At 45.7% G+C, this 15,454-nt stretch overlaps 1 protein-coding gene and 1 pseudogene across 2 annotated transcripts in view; one reads left to right on the top strand and one right to left on the bottom strand.

Moving 5' to 3' along the window:
• The first annotated feature begins 2,276 nt into the window (after positions 1–2,276).
• The window catches only part of SFTA2 (surfactant associated 2), a 76,137-nt gene continuing 62,959 nt past the window's right edge, over positions 2,277–15,454 (top strand). For both annotated transcript variants that reach the window (XM_073787846.1, XM_073787845.1), the window contains exons 1-2: positions 2,277–3,877; positions 6,382–6,474. The gene's annotated coding sequence lies outside the window, so the exon portion shown is untranslated. The remainder of the gene's footprint in view (positions 3,878–6,381; positions 6,475–15,454) is intronic.
• Positions 9,073–9,673, bottom strand: LOC117313810 (bolA-like protein 2 pseudogene; annotated as a pseudogene).

The following is a 15,454-nucleotide window of genomic DNA, read 5'->3' as shown; positions in this document are numbered from 1 at the left end:
AGCCAGCACAGGAGGGGCAGGGCTGGGGGAAGACCCCCCTGTAGGGAAAGGCCAACTGACCAAGTGGCATCAACAAGGATTTTGGATACATGGTTGATGTAGTGAGAGCCCACTGGGGTCAGTGAACCCAAGAGAGGGTGATGAAGGCCAAGGAGGTGGGCAGTTGGACCAAGGGTAGTATTCCTATTGGGGAGGGAGGAAGGGCAAGGGGCTGCAGAGGAGACAGTGGTGAGGGTGGATTGGGGGGCAGGGGATGAGCATGCCTCAGGGGTGACTCTGGGGGCTCTTGGGTTAGGGTGAAGACAGGAGAGGAGGGGTGCTCTGGTTGAGGGAGGGTGAGGATGGTGTGGTGATTCCTGGGAGGAAGCTTGTGATTGATGAGAACGTGGTGAGGGCCCACGGCAGGTGGACACGGCGTGCGAGCTGGGCAAGGTGCCATGGGGTAGGTACAGAGGGACCAGGGCAAGTGGAGTCCAGCACCTGAGGCCTGGAGAGTGGAAGCCTCCAGAGGGTGATGTTTGGGATGCAGGAGTGGGGAAGGGGCAGTGCTGGGTGAAAGGCCCACAGTTAATGAGGGCCAAGAGCTGGTGCCTGCACTGCGGCGGAGGTAGGAGGATGGGTGCCAAGACCGGGGGAGAGGTCCTCCCACAGGGGCTGTGTACTGTGCTCAGGGTACAATTGTCAAGGCCCATCACCACAGCTCCCCCTGGTGTTGAAACTAGTGGGGATGTAGGGAATTCATACTGGGCAAAAGTGAGTGTGGGCAAAAGTCAATCCCAGAAATGTAAGGTCAGTGAAAGCTGGGGGAAGGTAGGAGCCATACAGGTGACTGATCCTTGCAGGTAAAGATCCATGAGGGACGAGAGGATGAGGGTGAGGACGCCCTAGGAAGGGATCAGAGAACCGCAGGGAGGAGGGAACAGCAGGGAGGGTGAGGGCAAATCCTGAGGGGGCGCAAGAGATGGCAGGGGAGGAGGCAAGGAGAGAATCAGGGGTGGCAACAGGGGCACAGCAGAAAATAAGAATTAACATTGGTGGCGGGGGCAGTGGAGACCACAGAAATCACAGGAAGAATCCCTTGGCTCCAAAACGGTCAGACCCTAACTTCTCTCAGTGAAAATAATGAATAAACAATCTATAATAAGAGTAGAGGGTGTGATGAATTGGGAGATTGGGATTGACATATATACACTGATGTGTATAAAATGGGTGACTAATAAGAACCTGCTGTATAAAAAAATAAATAAAATAAAATTCAAAAATTCAAAAAATAAAAAATAAAATATAGTAAAAAAAAAAAAAGAGTAGAGTGTTTTATTTGAGCCAAATTAAGGACTAGCCGGGAAGCCAGCTTCCCAGATAACTCTGAGAAACTGCTCTGGAGAAGCAGGGTTTTCAGCACAGTCGTTTGTTGTTGTTGTTGTTGTTTTTTTGGGGGGGGTAGTTTTTTGGCTGCCTCGCACCAGAATCTTAGTTCCCAGACCAGAGATTGAACTCCGGCCAACGGCAGCGAAAGCTCTGAGTCCTAACCACTGGACCGCCAGGGAATTCCCCTTCAGCACAGTTTTATAACTTGTCAGAACAAACATTGAACAAGTCAGGGCTACATTTCTCCAAGGTTTAAAAAAAACAAACAGACCAGCACGTACACGTGCAGCACATACTGTATGGCCTTGGCACCTGGGAAGGGAGTCTTATCATCAAAGGTGAACCAGCCTTGGAGTCCCAGGAAGAGGGGCATTTAGTCTTTTTTTTTTTTTTTTTTGCGGTATGCGGGCCTCTCCAGTTGCGGAGCACAGGCTCCGCACGCGCAGGCTCAGCGGCCATGGCCCACGGGCCCAGCCGCTCCGCGGCATGCGGGATCCTCCCGGACCAGGGCACGAACCCGCGTCCCCTGCATCAGCAGGCAGACTCTCAACCACGGCGCCACCAGGGAAGCCCTAGTCTTTATTTTTAACATGGACATTCTTTACTTCTGGTCAATGTGCCCTTTCCTTTAATAATTAAAGCAGATGTACAATGTATGTCTGACAGGCCACAAAGAGGCAAGTTACTTAGCCCAAAATTGAACTTAGTTCATGTATAAGACAGAATGACTTTTCTGTATCTGAATATGTGCAAACATTTTTTGTCGCTTCCCTCAGTGAAAGCCAGGATCGGCCACGGTGCCCACAGCAGTAGGAAGTGTGGTTCAGGGCCCTTGGGCCCTTCCTAGAGCTCCAGTCACTAGAAAGAGACCCTCAACTCTAAGGCCTGAGGCCCTTGAGCGCTGCCTGCCTGGAAGCCCCCTGATTCCCGAGGCCAGAAACGGGAAGAGGGCAGAACTGAGAACAGGAGGAGAGGACAGCGCTCAGGGGCCTAAGAGGGCGTCCCGCACACCGGTGGGAAGTGGCCGCCTGAGCGTCGGACCTCCAAGAGCCCTTGATCGCCTCTGACGGGAGCAACCCGGGCTTGGGGGCAGCCTTCCCACCCAGGGCAGTCAGAGGACGCGGATGTGTGAGGAAGAGGAAAGCAGGGAGGGCGGGTGCAGCAGGGGCAGCAGAGGGTGGGAGTCGGAAAGAGACTGAAAAGCCGGAACGTTATTTGGTGGCCACAGGCCGCGAGCCGCTCCCGGCCCCTCCCCGGCCTCACCCCGCCCCCGACTCCCCCCACTCCCCCGCCCCCACTCCCCACCCCGCTGCACCGCAAGTGAGACGGTCCCCGCGACGCTCACCGAATCCCACCCGGACCCTGAAACCGCCCCAGGCTCCCGGCTGAGGACCTCAATGAACGCCACTCACCAGCGGCGGTAGCCGGGAGCACAGAAAGGGCAGCGCCGGCTGGAAACGGCAGGACAAAGAGAAGCCCTGGCAAGCCGCGCGGAGCTGGACAGCTGGGTGGCGCTGTTTCTCCCCGGGAGATGCCGCCTCCTGGCCTGTGGTCGTTTCACTGACCGGCCCTGCTCCGTTCCTTTGCAACTTGCTTCTCCTTCCTCGCCGCTGCGCCTTCTTCCTTCTCGCCTGCTCTCCTTATTCTCCTTTTCTTTCCTTCCACTCTCACCCTCAGCGGTTTAGGGGTTTTAGCTGTGCTGCCCCAGGACCTGGGGATTTTATCGTTTGTGTGGCAGCTTCTAGAGGGCCTATCGCTGAGGCTGAGGTGTGAGGCCGTGATGAGGATGACGGAGGAGAAAACGGGGCCTCCTCTCAGCTCGCTGCCTTGGGGGCTTCTCCGCAGGGACCCCTTAGGCTAACGCCCCTCCTGGAGTCTTAACCACTGGACCACCAGGGAAATCCGCGGGTTGAATTCCTGGGCTTCTGCACCCATCTTTTTAAAAGAGAATGGTATATCTCTTCAGAAGGGACTTCATCCAGGAAAAGTAGGTGGATTACCCTCAGGGCCTGGAAAATACTGATGTTTCTTCTGTTTTAATGATGTTTTCCACCACCTAAACTCATTAGGAAACCCATTGAGGTGAGAAATGTCTCTCATTAAAAACAATCCAGATAACTTCTCCAATAACCACCTACATTGGCCCTTTAGCTCTCCCCGCTGCTGAGGACCCATCCCCAGATTATCTTCTAACATCCATCAGTTCCGCTCTCTCTGGTGACAATCTGCAGGAACATTTCCATTTTTTTGATGCTCCAGCGAATCTCAGCTCTTCACAAACAAACTAGACCAGAAAACTGCAGAGTCTTGTGCCTCAAGCATTGGCTTGGATTGGACTCAAAGCACTTCCTCTTCAAAGGGCAGCACCTTGAAAACTATAAACCTGTTTTGTTAGTCATGATGGAAAGACATTTCCGGAGTTTCAAGTACCAAATCTACCCGAGGAAAAAAAGTGCGTTGACTCCTGGTTTTGGCAACGTACTACAGTACGTGAGATGCTTTCATTGGGGTAAGATGCTGTAGGTTGTGTGGGACATATCTGAACTATTTTTGTAATTGTTTTGGTGAGTCTAGAATTATTGCAAAATGAAAAGAAGGAGGAGGAGGAGGAGTGGGGGGAGGGGAAGAAAAGGAAGAAAAGGAGGAGGATGAGGAGGGACATTAAAAAATGTCCTTAATGAGAAATTGAGGACATTCCAGGAAAAGGGACTCTTTATTCCTGAGCTTTGGCCCTAACTCTATTGTGGCTTCTGACCCTAGTAAGCTGGATTAGTGAACATGTCTAATCGCAATGACTCTTTGCCTAGACAAGAGGCACGGTTGTGTAGAAGCCCGCCTCACCATGCCCTGTCACATGTCCCATGAGTCCTTCACTCTTGGGCCTTCAAAAGAGGGGCGAAGTGTCCCTCACCAGCAGGAGGGGGCTCTGAGTAATTCCCACGGACCAGCCTTAAAGAGTGATTTTGCCTGGAGTACGTTTCACACTTATCTCCCTCAGGACCCCAGCAGGGCCATTGGAGCTCGTAGGTGACTGATGGAGGATTTTGGGATTTAGGATCTTGATTGTGTCAACTTTGAAGACTTGCCCAACATCTGGCACGGTCTGGAAGATGACATCAAGGAGGGTATACGCAGAACCCTGGGTTTTGGAGAGTTGAGTCACTTGAGAGTCTGAAAGTTCAAGAGCAGCTGCCTTCTCTTGGGCACAAACCAAGATTGAGGGGATTGAAAATACATTGAATCTCCTTGGTCCCCACAGGCACAAGCTTATTTGTGACCGCAGCTGCTTCATTGGCACGAAGCTAAGGAAGCCTTGGGTTTCTGCAGGGTGTAGAGGAGAGCAGTAGACGGAAAGGTGGAGAATATAGGGCCCTGAAATTTATTTGATATCTGCTAGAAATGTGAGGTGCCGCATTCACTAAAAAGTGTAAGGATACCAACCTCAGGATACCAGGGGGAAGGGATAAATGAAGACAACCTGTAATATGTTGTCAGGAAAAACCGAGAGGCATATACATTTAGGAGAGGTGTCCTTATCATACATTTGTAAATGTTCCAAGATGTGGGAATGTTTCAGACACGACTTTTAAAGAAACAACACAGTCTGCATGGATGGTGGAGCTTATTTTTTAAACCCAGTATATGTCTTACTGTATATTATTTCCCAAATGTGTTTTTGCTCATTTGACTATTTTAAATTTTTACCAAATTTATACATGTATATAATTTTAAAAGGCAGAAGGTCCTACAAGACTTATAACAAAAAGCTGTGGTCCTTATTACCACTTTCCCAATCTTTAGTTCTCTTTCGCTAGTTGCAAACATTTCAATACTCAGTTGGCTTTTATCTTCCTATTTTTAATAACAAGTTGTATCAGTCAAGGTTGAGTGAAGGAACTAGAGATTATTCTAGGTTTATTAAACAGGAAGGGATTTTACAAAGGCTGTTAGGAGCTTTTGAAATCTTTAGAAGGGCTGAAGGAGCAAGTTCTCAGCTGAGCCTTATGGAATGACAGCCAGAACAATGTAGATATATTTGGTGTTCCTTTAATGGCTTGTATATAAATTTATCACTAATCTGTCACCAAATTCTCCTTCAACAGTGTAGTTTTCCTCTCCATTCAAATGCATGACAATTAATCAATTTTATCTTTTTCTTGGACATAGACTTCTGTAGCCAGGTGAAGTAATTCTCTTTATTCCTGAGGCCTTGGCCCCAAACTCCTGTTTCAGTCTGGACCTGTTGATCCCTTATTGTCCCACATAGGTGCCTCTTGGGATGTTCCTTTAGCATTTGTGTGTGTATATATATATATATATATATATATATATAAAACATTTATATATATATATAAAACATTTATATATATAGCATTTATATATATATAGCATTTGTATATATATATTATATATACATAAAACATTTATATATATAGCATTTGTGTATATATATAGCATATTTATATATACACATAAATATATATACATATGTACAAATATATATACAAATGTATATATACAAATTGTAATATATATACAAATATATATAATATATATACAAATATATGCAAATATAATACATATCTATTATGTATACAAAAAATATATATATATACATATATATATAAAATGATACTGTTTAACACCTGAAGGTGACAAATTATTCTGGATTAGACATTTATGTATATAAAACAATACTGCTTAACACCTGAAAATGACAAGAGAAACTCTGGAACTTTTTTGACCCAGGGACAGGAAAGAATGACCGGACCATTGGTTGCCATGGACACTGTTTCCACAGCTGCATTGCTGTTTTGACTGTCATTACATGTAGTTTGAGAAAAAATATAGCTTTTTCTTGATTTAACAATGATCTAGGCAGGACAGACAATAATAACCCCACTTAATTAATGGATAAACTAAGGCTGAGAGAGATTACACACTCTATAAAGGGGAAGAACTAGATTGGAACCCAGGTTTTTTGACTTTTTCTTTTCTGGTGTCTGTTTTCAGTCTGTAACTCATCTATGGTCAAAAAAGGAGGAACTCATTTGTGGCAAAAATCATCAGACATCCTACAGTCACTAGAACAAAAACCCCACAAAGGTAGGACACCTGTTCACTACTGTAGCCTCAGTGCTGAAGTCAATGCTTGTCCCAGAGCTGGCATTTAGTAAATATGTGTAGAATGAATGAACGGGTAAATGAATGAACGGTGTAGCTGTTTATAAGTAGGGAAACACAGCTCCAAAATGTTAAGCGACTCACCAAAAGTCACTTATCATATTTTATAAATTACAAGACATATGTGGACATATGCTGTGCTCAGTGCCCAGCAAGTGCAAGACAAGGAGGGAGCTGGTGTGTGACACTGTGAGATGGTAATGCAAGCCAACTTCCCCTGAGATACTCCAGGCGATCAATTTCCAAGAGAGGCTCATCTCTCAGAGGACCACTACCCAGCCATTGCCACTAGAGGGCTCATCAAGACATTTAATCAGGAAGATACAGGCAGTCTGGGAGCCTCTTTTTGTTCAGGCCATTTGTCTCCACAGTTTCTTTTCATTGCATTCCCCCCGCCCCCCCCCCCGCCCCCCCCGTTATCTCTTTTCCCATGCTAGCTCTGTATTCAGATTAAATCTTCATTCATGTCAATGTAACAATTTTACCACATCCAAATTTTTCTAATGCCAGTTTTCATCAATCCTGACATTTATGTTATTTGTCTGACTTCACTAGTGAGTTCTGCTTTTTAAGCACTTGCAGCTCTGTGATCCAGTATCCAATGATGCGTTATACTTCAGCTCCATTCACAAATCGGGTATCAACTGCAAGCAGCTAAACACAAGCAGTGAATACTAATCAGAACAAGGAAGAATGTGTCTGTTGTGGTCTCAGTGTGAGAGAAAATGCCTCTGCTCAGGGGTGCATCTGTACCTCACTTTGCTTGCTGCCCCATGTGGTTACATGACCGATGGTAAATGTCACTGCTGAAAGCTCCATGAGTTTTTTTTAAGGTTCCCAAAGAGGGTGTAGAACACTAAAATATTTCATAACTTTTGCATCTACATGACAGCAATGTCCATGAGCTTCCGCCAGGCACGTTGAAGGCAGAAGCTGTTTATATGGCTCTCCACTGTGTCCTCGGAGCCACACATAGTAACTGGCATATGTGTCCTATGTAAAGATCTGATGGATGGTTAAGTGAATCATCATACACCATCTCTCCCATGGGTAGAGCAGAGGAACTGAAAAACTCTCCTGGGTGGAGAAAATCAAAAATACCTTGAAGCTGCCCTGATTCAGGGATGCTGCCTTAAAAACTCTTGGGTGGGGTCGTAAGCCAAAAATGGAGCAACTCTGCTTGTGTCGTCTTCAAATTCTTTCAAGGGTGAGGCCTGAGATGCTGCAAATATTTTAAAAAGCAGAATGCACCTGTCAGGGCAAATGAATGCCATAAATGTCAAAACTGATGACACATTTCCTACTGTTCATTGTACACACAGATGGGTTTATTTGTGTCTGCATGTCCAAAATTCGTTTTCAGGCTGGGGGCTCCCCAAGAATGGGGAGGGTGTCTGGTTTCTCTTGCTTGGCTCAAAACTCAAAACAGATTAAAGGCTAGGTCCAAGGACCTGTCATTGAAAGCCTAGAGAAGGAAAAGCTGAAGGATAAAGGTTTTATGAGGAGGGTGCTGAGCAGTTATTCATCACTTGAGATTCAGCTCTAATGAGGTAAACAGTGAATGAAGACCCGAGTTTAACTCCACCTCTTCCACTTGCACTCTGCCACTCTGAGCTACTCTTCGTTGCGGTGTGCGGGCTTCTCATTGCCGTGGCTTCTCTTGTTGAAGAGCACGGGCTCTAGGGGCATGAACTTCAGTAGTTGTAGCTCGCCGGCTCTAAAGTGCAGGCTGAGTAGTTGTGGAGCATGGACTTAGTTGCTCCACAGCATGTGGGATCTTCCCAGACTGGGGCACGAACCCGTGGCCCCTGCATTGGCAGGCGGACTCTCAACCACTGCGCCACCAGGGAAGCCCGGCAGGCAGATTCTTAACCACTGCGCCACCAGGGAAGCCCCATTGAATTGAAACTTTTAAGATGAGACTATTTTTTTTTTGAATTGAGGTGTAGTTGATGTACAATATAAGTTTCAAGTGTACAACATAGTGATTCACAATTTTTAGGTTTATAGTTATTATAAAATATTGGCTCTATTCCCTGTGTTGTACAATATATCTTTGTAGCTTATTTATTTTATACATAGTAGTTTGCACTTCTTAATCCCTAACCCCTATCTTGCCTCTCCCCCCGCCCCTCTCCCCACTGGTAACTACTAAGTTTGTTCTCTATATCTGTGAGTCTGTTTCTTTTTTGTTATATTTACTAGTTTGTTCTATTTTTTAGATTCCGCATATGTTATAGCATACAGTATTTGTCTTTCTCTGTCTGACTTATTTCACTCAGCATCATACCCTCCAAGTCCATCCATGTTGTTGCAAAAGGCAAAATTTTCTTCTTTTTTTGTGGTTGAGTAATACTCTATTGTATATGTATACTACATCTTCTTTATCCATTCATCTGTTGGATACTTTTGTATCCAACTGATACCTTTGTCAGTTGCTTCCATATCTTAGCTATTGTAAATAGTGCTGCTCTGAACTTTGGGATGCATATATCTTTTCGAATTAGTGTTTTTGTTTTTTTCAGATATATACCCAGGAGTAGAATTGCTGGGTCATATGGTACTTCTATTTTCAATTTTTTGAGAAACCTCCATACTGTTTTCCACAAGAGGCTGCACCAATTTACATTCCCACCAACACTGTACAAGGGTTCCCTTTTCTCCACATCCTGGCCAACATTTGTTATTTGTGTTCTTTTTCTGTGGGGGTGGGGGTCTGATTCATAATTTAATAGGTGTGCAGGTCTGGGTCCCTTATTTCTGCTGCTCACGGGTCCACTGCTCTGGGGTCACGGTTTTCTGCTCAAAGGCATGGATGTGCAGGAGCTCTTCTGCTAGGCAAGTGTTCACAAGCCGGTGTCTCTGAAGCAGCGGCTTCCCCTCGAACTTGGCCGACACCACCAGGACCGGAAGCTGGACGCACAAAGGCTGGGAGTCATGTCCTGCATTTCCACCCCCAGGTCCCACTGCAGCTTCTCCCGGCGGTACTCGGCGCCGAGTTCCATTGTGGCAGCCCAACGGGGGCGGCAGCCCAGCAGGGACAGAACCCCTGCTCGGACGCCTGCCACACTTATTTGTGTTCTTTTTGATGACAACCATTTATTTATTTATTTATTTATTATCGGAGTATAATTGCTTTACAATGGTGTTTTAGTTTCTGCTTTATAACAAAGTGAATCAGTTATACATATACATATGTTCCCATACCTCTTCCCTCTTGCGTCTCCCTCCCTCCCACCCTCCCTATCCCACCCCTCTAGGTGGTCACAAAGCACCGAGCTGATCTCCCTGTGCTATGCGGCTGCTTCCCACTACCTATCTATTTTACGTTTGGTAGTGTATATATGCCCATGCCTCTCTCTCGCTTTGTCACAGCTTACCCTCCCCACTCCCCATATCCTCAAGTCCATGCTCTAGTAGATCTGTGTCTTTATTCCCATCTTACCCCTAGGTTCTCTTCATGAATTTTTTTTCTTAAATTCCATATATGTGTGTTAGCATACAGTATTTGTTTTTCTCTTTCTGACTTACTTCACTGTGTGTGACAGACTCTAGGTCCATCCACCTCACTACAAATAACTCAATTTCGTTTCTTTTTATGGCTGACTAATATTCCATTGTATATATGTACCACATCTTCTTTATCCATTCATCCAATGATGGACACTTAGGTTGCTTCCATCTCCTGGCTATTGTAAATAGAGCTGCAATGAACATTTTGGTACATGACTCTTTTTGAATTATGGTTTTCTCAGGGTATATGCCCAGTAGTGGGATTGCTGGGTCGTATGGTAATTCTATTTGTAGTTTTTTAAGGAACCTCCATACCGTTCTCCATAGTGGCTGTATCAATTTACATTCCCACCAACAGTGCAAGAGGGTTCCCTTTTCTCCACACCCTCCCCAGCATTTATTGTTTGTAGATTTTTTGATGATGGCCATTCTGACTGGTGTGAGGTGATATCTCATTGTAGTTTTGTTTTGCATTTCTCTAATGATTAATGATGTTGAGCATTCTTTCATGTGTTTGTTGGCAATCTGTATGTCTTCTCTGGAGAAATGTCTGTTTAGGTCTTCTGCCCATTTTTGGACTGGGTTGTTTGTTTTTTTGTTATTGAGCTGCATGAGCTGCTTGTAAATTTTGGAGATTAATCCTTTGTCAGTTACTTCATTTGCAAATATTTTCTCCCATTCTGAGGGTTGTCTTTTGGTCTTGTTTATGGTTTCCTTTGCAAGGAGAATGTTGAATCACTATTGCTGGACAACTTCACCAAACATTCTCGTTTGTAAAGATGGGAGACTGGACGGGAATGTGCATTCGCAGACATTTTTGTGAGAGGTGACAAATGGGCGTAAATCCTGTTCGGGAACAATTCTTTAAGGGGTGTGCTTGCTCAGTTTCCTCAATGTGGGCAGCACAGTAACAGCAGGTGCCAGTTGGGGTCACTTGGATTTTGTACTGCCCTTTAACAATACCTAAAGAAAGACATCCTCTAAACATTGGGCTTTATAAAGAAGAAAGGAGGATTAGATGAGTGTGGCTGGACTCACATGCTGGAGTGAGCTGTATACAGTCACTAAATAGATGACACACATAGATATATGTAGCAAATTACAAGTGTCACAATGAGTATGATGAGTAATATGACTTGGAAGCCAACTACCAAATCTTGTAGTTCAGGATTCCAAGACTAAGGGCGGGATTTCCCTGACTCTTTTTTTTTTTTTTTTTTTTTTTGCGGTACGCGGGCCTCTCAGTTCTGTGGCCTCTCCCGTTGCGGAGCACAGGCTCCGGACGCGCAGGCTCAGCGGCCATGGCTCACGGGCCTAGCTGCTTCGCGGCATGTGGGATCTTCTCGGACCGGGGCACAAACACGTCTCCCCTGCATCGGCAGGCGGACTCCCAACCACTGTGCCACCAGGGAATTCCTCCCTTACTCTTTAAGGCTTCATTTTTTTCCTTCGGGATGTTTCTGCAGCATCTTCACCTTGTCGTTTTCTACCTTCAGTACTGTCCAGAGACCAGATGGCCATGCATCTCTCTGTGGGTCCTTAAAGGCAGGAACCATGCCCCCCTTCCTAGCAGCACCTTGCAGAGGTGGCCACATTCTGGAGATGGAGGCTACATGGTAAGATGAGGGAGGTGGACTCAGCAAAGCCCCTGCACTTTTGGCAGAACTGCTGACCCAGAGGGACATGGGTGTCTTGGGGGTAATTAGTATGGGCCAGTTGACTTTAAGAGTTTCCCTTATCCTATGTTCCTTTATGCCACTATCCTATGTACAACCCCAGGATCTGTGGAAGCAGCAAAAAGAACTGAGACTGAATTTCCCTCTAGTCCAACTGGTACTCAATTCATACTTGATGAGTGACCAGTGGGCTACCTCCTGTAGACATGGTCTTTTGGCCTGGGTGTTGGGATGACTTGGATGTGGTGCTTTCGAGAGAACAGAAACCTGTATCCCTCAGCTAGACAGACCGAGATGAACAGACAAAAAGGCATGGAGTGTTTGACCCCTGCTGGGCACTTAATAACTGTGTTGTTAAATGAATGGATTTAGATATGTGACCTAGACTGGAACAAATATTTGCTTTATTTCTTTGATAATACTTAATGAATATCTCTTATATTTGAATTGTACGTATCTCCCCCAAATAGTTTTTATGACTAAACCTGGTAGATAAGTAAAGGCAATTTTCCTGAGGGCGTAATCACGGCCAGAATTAGGTGATACTCAGAGAAGACAGGCATTCTGAGTGTCCCTAACATGTTTATTCCCAGGGCCAGCCACCTTCCTCATCTGGTGATTCCAGGGCTCCAGACTGGGGGAGGGGAGTGGAGGCCTGAGGACAACACACGTCATACTTCATGGTCCTTTACGGGCTGAGGAGGCTGGTTTGCTCTAGAACCAACTGTAGCCACTGCTGGGATCCTCTTTATGGTGCCTGCCAATCCATGATGGGGATGATAAACAACTCTGGTGGATGGATTTAATGGATGAAGGAAACAATTTTCCTAGGGAGAAAGAAAGTGGTTTGTTTTTAAGACTTGGTTCCTCTCTTGGTCCCGGTGGTTCGTGATTTATAAAGATCTATTCAGCTCATCTCTATGGCGCCTTCCTATTTACCACTTTCTTCAGATCCGGATACCACTAAAGATACACAATTTCCAAAAATGTTGAAGTAATATAGGAAAAATAAAATTATTTTGATCAGTGGAATTGGGGGAGGGATGGAAATACAGATAATTCTTTTTTAAAAACTTTTTTTGGTCAAATATTTAAAAGTTAAAAATTTAGCAAGTTTGGTAGTACAAACTTTCCTCTTACTTTCTGTACACTGAGTCTTTTGAATCATCTCTCGGTTTTAGTCTCTATAAGAGGTTAAGAAGGTGCCATTGCCAGGACTTAGAGTCCTGGTTTGCAGTGAGAAAAGGCTCCACCAACCTGCAGCGAGAGTATCTGACTTTTCGTCACGAGCCACATGATCAAAAAGCCACTTGTTTGTGATTACAGTGAAGTCCAGAAGGGCCTCCCTCTACTGATGAATACTGAACGTGATTCATGCGTGTGTCAAGTACATATGAAGGCTTTCATCCCCTTTTTCCTTTTCTTAGCCATCCTTCAGAGTGCCCTAGTTTCATGATGTGCTTTTGGTGGAACTAAACTGAACACTTCAACTGAATAAAGCATTACTTTTGGCTTAATCACACTTACAAACGGATCCTGCACTGTGGGTTTGCCTCTTGGGGCAGAGGTCAGTGCACAGTGGCATCAGTGACCAACAGGAATGAATGAGGTTTTAATGACCTGCATGAGCTGGCTAATCATGTAAGCGCCCCTGCTAAGATTCCAACATGCACTTCATGCTTCAGTCAGGATGGCCCCAAAGGGCCGGCCCTTCCATGTCCAGCAGAGGCCAGAAGTTGAAGGCTTGGATTTTAGACTGAAAGTCAGCAAGAGGAAGTCACAGGGTTGGCATGGAGTCCTTTTATCTCCCTTTTTAGAAACAAGGCCCCTCAGAGACAGAAAAACACCTAGAGCCCCCCTTTGAGAGCTGTCACCCATTGTCTCTCCAAGACAGAGTAGCCCTGCTCATAAAAACCTACCCAATCCTGGTTTAAAAAAATCTTCTGCAGAATTCCAGAGGGGGTAGTAGTTAATACAAAATAACATAATTTCTGACATGAGTGGATGTCCAAAAATGTTTCCATTTTCTCCTCTTCTCTTACCCGACCAATTTCTCATCTTATAAAAATTTCCAAAGTTTTACATCTGTATTTATTTAATAGTTTAAGCCTCACTCCAGCTCTCACCATGTCTTACTATATTTGTGTTTTTATGCTCCTCTTTCTGTCTGCTTTATCTCTCTCCATACTGTCTTTCCCTTCCCTCCTCTCTCCTTTTCCCTCTGTCTCTCACACCTTCCTTTGTCCCTCAGTTCTGCCCTCAATTTTTTTGCTTCTTGCCCCTTTTCTTTCTCTCCATCTCTGTGTCTCTCTGCGTCTTTGCAGAGCTCTCTCTGTGTACGTTTCCTCGCCTTTGACAATTTCTTATGCCTCAGCTCCCCTTGCCCACCTCATCCTCCTCAGGTGCCCTTATTCCCATAATGTCCTGCACATTTCAGAGCCAGGTGCTCACCACTAGGAAGCCGAATCCAACAGAGTGCAACAGTGGTGGCAGTGGCAGGGAAATGAAGGGGATTCTGATGGGTGTCAGGAGCCCAGGGGGTTTCACTGCGGTTACTGAATCTGTTCCCTCTGGTTTAGTGTCTGGATGTTCAGTGGTATAATCTTCTGTGGTCCCCAGGTCTGGGGTGGTGTAGTCCTCCGTGGTTCCTGGGTCTGGGGTGGTATAGTCCTCTGTGGTGCCCGGGTCTGGGGTGGTGTAGTCCTCTGTGGTGCCTGGGCCCTCAGTGACATGATCCTTAGTGGTCTCTGGGTCAAAAGTGATAGAGTTTTCAGGGCTGGTCTCTGGGTCTTTAGTGGAAACATTTTGGCTTGTTCCTACTCAAAAATAATCTCTTTTAATGTGGATCATTGATGGCCTATCATCATCTGCTTTGCTTACTAGTCTTTTTTTTTTTTTTTTTTTTTTGCCGTACGCGGGCCTCTCACTGTTGTGGCCTCTCCCATTGTGGAGCACAGGCTCCAGATGCGCAGGCTCAGCAGCCATGGCTCACGAGCCCAGCCGCCCCGCAGCATGTGGGATCTTCCAGGACCGGGGCACGAACACGTGTCCCCTGCATTGGCAGGCAAACTCTCAACCACTGCGCCACCAGGGAAGCCCTGCTTACTATTCTTCACAAGTATCTTGCCCATTCAAATGACACTTCTCCCCATATAATGTGATTTTATTTATTTGAGCTAAGGATCATTTGATATTTTAGGTTTAATTCTGATAAAACATTCTACAACATGCACTACAATATGGAGTACCCAGAGCTAAGTCATGTCCTTAGAAGATCTTCTCACCCAGCCTTTGATTCTGCCCTTGGTGGTTCTGGTCTCTTTCCATGGAAAAGTAAGCCTGACTCTTTCTAAACCTCCCTTCCCCCTGGGTTGGTATTTCAGTATCCCGGGTATTCAGACTCCATGTTTCTTTGTGTCACCTCTCATCCAGTTATGCCTGGGTCTCTGGTAAACAAGTGAGGCAGGAGCCATGATTTTTATTAGAGATTGAATTCAGGTCGTGGCTTGGTATATGTTTTAGAATGAGGCAGCTCCTGGGTCAGATCTGGGGCCAAAGTGTCAAGATTGAGGGCAGGTAATATTCAAGGTGGTTTGAGGGTAGGAGAAGTCACAAGGGGCTGTGGATGTGGTCTGGTTGGGGTTGATAGAAGCACTGAATTGGGTATAAGTAGAAGGGAGAGATGGATCTTTCCACCTCCCACCACCTCCACC

Source organism: Tursiops truncatus, chromosome 10, assembly GCF_011762595.2.
Source record: "Tursiops truncatus isolate mTurTru1 chromosome 10, mTurTru1.mat.Y, whole genome shotgun sequence".
Lineage (NCBI taxonomy): Eukaryota > Metazoa > Chordata > Mammalia > Artiodactyla > Delphinidae > Tursiops > Tursiops truncatus.
This window is presented reverse-complemented; position numbering and strand designations above follow the sequence as displayed.